The sequence below is a fragment of the Carcharodon carcharias genome, chromosome 19 (genome assembly GCF_017639515.1).
Source record: "Carcharodon carcharias isolate sCarCar2 chromosome 19, sCarCar2.pri, whole genome shotgun sequence".
Classification (NCBI taxonomy): Eukaryota; Metazoa; Chordata; class Chondrichthyes; order Lamniformes; family Lamnidae; genus Carcharodon; species Carcharodon carcharias.
Window position 1 is genome coordinate 109,496,810 of NC_054485.1, and position 6,000 is coordinate 109,502,809.

Here is a 6,000-nt window from a genome sequence, read left to right on the forward strand (position 1 = left end):
GTTAGTGTGCAAAATTAAAGCACATAGGACTGGGGTAATATATTGGCATAGATTGAGAATTGGTTAGCAGACGGGAAGCAGAGAGTAAGAATAAATGGGTCTTTTTTGGAGTGGCAGGTGGTGACTAGTGGATACCGCAGGGATCAGTGCTTGGGCCCCAGCTATTCACAATATATAACAATGAATTGAATGAGGAAACATAATGTAATATTTCCATGTTCTCTGATGACATGAACCTTGGTTGTGTTATAAGCAGTGAGGAGGGCGTTAAGAGGCTTCAAGGCAACTTAGTCAGATTGAGTGAGTGGGCTAATGCATGACAAATGCAGTATCATATGGATAAGTGAAATTATTCATTTTGGGAGGAAAAACAGAATGGCAGAGTATTATTTAAATGGTGATAGATGGGGAAATGTTCATGTCGAAAGACCCGCTTGCCCTTGTAAACCAATCACTGAACACAAGCAAGCAGTTAAGAAGGGAAATGGTATGCAAGAGGACTTGAGTACAGCAGCAAGGATATCTTACTGTAGCTGTACAGGGCCTTGGTGAGACTATGTCTGGGGTAATGTGTGCTGCTTTGGTCTCCTTACCTAAGAAACGATATAATTGCCATACAGGGATTGCAGTAAAAGTTCAGCAGACTGATTTTTGGGTTGGCAAGATTGTTGTATGAGGAGATATTGGGTCAGCGTGGCCTGCATTCGCTGGAGCTAAGAAGAACGAGAGGTTGTATCACTGAAATGGATAAAATTCTGACATGGTTGAACAGGCTAGATGCAGGGATGATATTTCCACTGGCGGGGGGTCTAGAACAACAGGCCACAGTCTCAGGATATGGGGTAGGTTTTAGGACTGAGATGAGAAGAAATTCCATCTTGAGGGTGTTTAACCTCTGGAATTCTCTACCACAGAGGGCTGTGGAGCCACGTCACTCAATATATTTAAGAAGGTGATAGTTAGATTTCTATATACTAAGGCATCAAGGGTAATAGGGAGAGTGCGCGAATATGGCATTGAGATAGAGGATCAAGCATGATCATTTTGCATGGTGAAGCAGGGTCTTGAGACCGAATGGCCTACTGCTGCTCCTATTTCCTGTGTTTCCTAAGACTGATATTCTTGTTTTCAAATCCCACCATGGGCTCAGCTCTCACTACCTCTGTATTCTTCAGTCCCAAACCCTCTGAGCTATCTGTACTCAGCTAATTCTGGCCTCTTTTACATCCCCAATTTTAATCACTCCACCATTGGTAGCTGTGTCTTTAGTTGCCTTGGCCCCAAGTTCTGGACTTCCCTCCTTACACCTCTCCACCTCTCTACTTCATTTACCTCCTTCAAGACAATGCTGGAAATTTAACTCTTTCACCAGCTTTTTGTTATCTGACCAATCCTTACATGTCTCAGTGTCATACTTTGTTTCATAATGATCCTGCGACATGCTGTGGAATGTTTCGTTACATCAAAGGTGCAATGCAAATAGAAATTGTTGTTGTACATCACAGTGAATAACGAGAAGCCCAAGCCCAATGAATGGGATTCCTCTGATCAAATTACAGAGCTGACCAGTCCTGAATGGTTCTTTCTGTTTTCTATCAAGATGCACATTCTTTCCAAAGAAGGAGTGGTAACAGACATTAATCACAACATAGAAATTTCTGGGCTGTTTGAACAGCCTGAACATGTCCTCTCTCTGCAACCACTCTGGAGACAGAAAGGACATTGCAATTTTCAAGAGCATACAGGTGTTTGCAATGCCCCAAATGTTACTTCACCCATGGTATTCAGGAGGTTTCAATAAAGCCCCACTGGTGGCCCTTGTGGAGAAATGTAGACATTTTTAATATGTAGGATTTAAAATTTTATTTCCCTACCTCTTACAAAATCCAGGTCAATGACAGAATAACATGATGGCCTTGAAATTTATTAATATAACTGAGTTGTCGTAATAAAGTAAGGAAAATAACCCTTTCTCTACATTACTCAATGATATAACATCTATGTAAAGAGCATATATTGCATCATGTTCTGCTAAGCTGCATTCTAATGTAATAATCACAGAGCCTCATTCACACTCTGGCTCTTCTGTGCTGAATAAAGTATCAAGTTCGTAGTGGCCAGATCAATCATCAAAGTGAGTTCAAAAACACCATCGTTCCGATATTCTCATTGAGACAGTGACAAAAATGAAATACATCTGTAAAGTCAATATCCGTACATTTATGGACATTTACATGAAGTTAGTCCCACTGTAAGAAATGGTACATTTCTGAATGAGAATAGAATTCTTTTGGAATTGGTCAGCAGAGCATAAGGTCACCTTGGTAGCAAGACACATAAACAGTCCCTAAAAATATTGAGGTCTCCTGATTCAGGATTCATGTTGACATTCCTACATCAATTGGATGTGTCTTATACCCTCTTATTTATACAAGTGGCTCGTAAAAACTAATAAATGACCTTCAGGAAGAGTGAAACTAACAGATAACCTCGAGATAAAGTGATGGGCAGGGTGGTGGTGGAGTTGGGGCAGTAATCACCCTGACATTCTGGGTACCTGTCCTATATTCATTGCTTAGGAGGTTGCAAACAAGTGCTGCACATAGAGTGTTTACCAGCCCCTGGTAATAAAGTATATTAACAGCTGCTTGGGGGCAGGGGGCAGTCATCGTCTGGTAGTTGCGTTCTTTAGATCGAAGATGGACCAGGAAAGATGGAGGGAGGCTGGAGAAGAATTCCCGAATACTTCAGTGAGAGAGAAGAATGCTGCTCCCGTAAGCTATTGAGATCAACACACTCTGTACCAGCTGTTTGTTCATCCTCTGGAATCAGTGATCGATAAACAGCTCTCACCTGTCATGGTCACATGCTTTTCCTGTCTATTTAGCTGATGCATCTTCTCTAAACCATTGCTTCTCAATAAATTAATAAACTCCCTAAAATTCACTTCTGAGTTCTCAACCAGCTATTTTGGATAACCTGAGACTCCCGAACATTAAAATTTACAACTTGGAAACTTACACAGGAACAAAAACAAAATTCCAAGATAATAACAGACGAGGAAGGTCATTCTGCCCATATTGATCCATCCATCTGTCTAGAAAGATCTTAATATCTCCCCAATGTGACTGCAAATTGTTTCTTCAATAATTCCAGGTTTTCTGTCTCCATTACTCTATCTGGGACATCACTCTACATGTTGAAAATCCAGTAGGACACAGTTTCGGGCCTCCAGCTGGTGGAGACAAGGTGATAGGGACTGAGTGTTGGGCAGTGACAGACCAAATCATTGCTGTGGCCGTGGTGATATTTCCTGGGTGTCCGGTGCAGCCCTGAGTCAGGTAGTCAGCTCATTTGAAATACAAATCAGGGTCAAAAACAATCATTCAGCACAGGAGGCCATTCGGTCCATTTTCCCTGTGTTGGTTTTTAAAGAGAAATCTCATTAGTCACGTTTCCCTGTGTTTGCATTAAGTCTCCAATTGTTCCACTTCCCCTATTGACCCAATCACCTTTGAATGTTATTATTGAATCTGCTTCCATCAGTATTTCAGTCAGTGAATTCCAGATCACAACTTCAGCTCAGTACTGAGGGAACAGTGTCCGTGTTTTAATTCTCCGCTGTCTCTGCCCCCCAATGATTCACGAGGTTATTGAGGTTTGATATAATTTTACAGGAGTCTCTGGAACAGTTGCCACCCGTTTTGTCCACTGCACTGATTAGCCAAACATAACCAAACAAGACATTGTCACTGGGTTATATTAGATATAGGACCATCTGCACGACCTGTAACTGAGAGCGACAACCGGCAGTTTACACCTGACAGGAGGGTTGAAATTATGGGATGTATCAGTTCCCACATTGTCAGTGGTCCATCAGCCGGTGATGAAGTGAAGATGGGAAAGATTCTCTCAATTAAAGTGTGGAGAGGGGCAAATTGTTCACATTGTAAAATGACACCAGTCCACTCTCATAGTCCAGGATCAACCTGATCTTCCTGAGTTTCCCACTCGAGGTGAGGGTGGGGTCGGGGTTGTTGGGGAGTTGCTGACAATAAAGTGATCAAGCGGATTTAGCCTAGTATCCTGCCTCCGATCTCGGCTCGATTCTGTCTTCCCTCTTGGTACACTCTTAGGTCACTCCCAGAACCCAACGACTCCTGCCCACCACCTCCAGCTCCCAGCAATGTCTCCCTGATGTGAATCCCTCTGATCTGAGGACACAGGGGGCTATGCAATTCCTACATTGCAGTGGGAGAAGCAAACTGGTCGGGTCCTCAGACAGGATGAGGGGATTCTCTCTGTTCGGATGCCGAGTCAGAGAGGCTGGAGCTGGGGAAAAGTTAAAATCACACAGTTTCTCACTGTGTTTTATTCAAACACTTTTCTTTAAGAAAATCCCACTCGGGGCAATCCCCAGGAATTCCAGTGTACTTAAATGACTCCAGGATGGGAATCTGCTCCCATCTGGGGTTTTACCCTCCTGAGATCACTCTGACTGTCCAACCTGGTGAGAGGTGAGTGGGACCCGGGTCCACATTCTGCTTGATTTTCCCCTTTTCCAGCCCCCTGGCCTCCTGCTTCAATTCTGACATGATACAAGGAATCCTGTGGCCCTCAGCCCCCTGCGGGTCTCCATGTTGGTAGACTGAGACCCAGACCTTTACAAATACAGCAGGAAACAGTGTCAAGAGGCTGTGACATGGTGAAGAGACACAATGTCAACCCTGGAGGTATCAGCCCTGACATCCCATATCACCAATCAGTGTGACCGATAAGGGAAGGGCGAAAAATACAGAGGCCAGAGGGACGGAGAGAAGGGAAAGAGTAGAGTGAAAAAACATACAAATTGTGATTAGGGGAACTATTACAGGAAGGAAAAGAGAACCACAAGAGAGGGAAAGAATCTACATTTTAAGAAACTTGGTCGAGTGAATGGAAACATGAACAGGTCTGTGGAGGAATAACAGCAGCAGCTACTCAATGTGATGGCCCATTGTCAAACCACTACCCTGGATGGGGAAAAGACATTGGTCTAGGGTGAGTGGAGAATGCTGCATTGTGGAAAAGGAAAGGTTCCACTGGGACGGAAAGGCAATGTGTTGGGATGAGGGAGGAGAAAGGGATGGAGTAATCTCTTGCTGAATTCCGCCATGCATTGCAGAATAAAATAAATAAAATAAACAAAACATAAATCTGAGTTGACAGAAACTGACTGTCTATATCAGGAAAGCCAAAATAACACTCACATTATTATAAACTGCTGATAATTGCCAATTCTCATTGCTGTGGACACACAGATAGAAAGATGGTTTTACAAAAAGGAGAGAACTGGCGAAATGCAAAAAAAAAACACAATAATTACCAGAACGAACAGGTTACAGCTCCCAGGAGAATGAATAGACTGGCTGAGATGCGACCTGGGAAAGGTGTGAAAGGAAAAGCTCAGCAGGTCTGACAGCATCTGTGGAGAGAGAAAAACAAAGTTAATGTATCCAGTCTGTATGATGCTTCTGCAGAGGTGTAGAGGGTTCTCTGAAGGAGGGTCATACGGAGTTGAAACATTATCTTTGTTTTTCACTCTCCACAGACCTGCTGAGGTTTTCCAGCATTTTCTTTTGTGTTTCAGATTTCCAGCATCCACAGTATTTTGCTTTTATAAGCGTATGAAAGGGTTCAATAGGATAGAAGCACATGAGGTGCGCGGGGGGAGCGGTGGGAGGGGGGGGAGGCAGTGGTGGCGGTGTGGTATCAAAATTTGACTCTAAATCATAAAATGGTCATTAAGGAATTCAGTAGGAAATTTAATATAACTTCTTTACCCAGAGAAAAGTTAAAATGTGGAACTCACTGTCACAGGGAGTGGTTGAAGTGAATAGTATTGATACATTGAAGGGGAAACAGGATAAGTCCAAAGGGAGAAAGGAATAGAGGGATATGGTGATGGGATGAGGTGATGTAGAGTGGGAGGAGGCTCGTGTGGAACATAAGCTCCTGGCC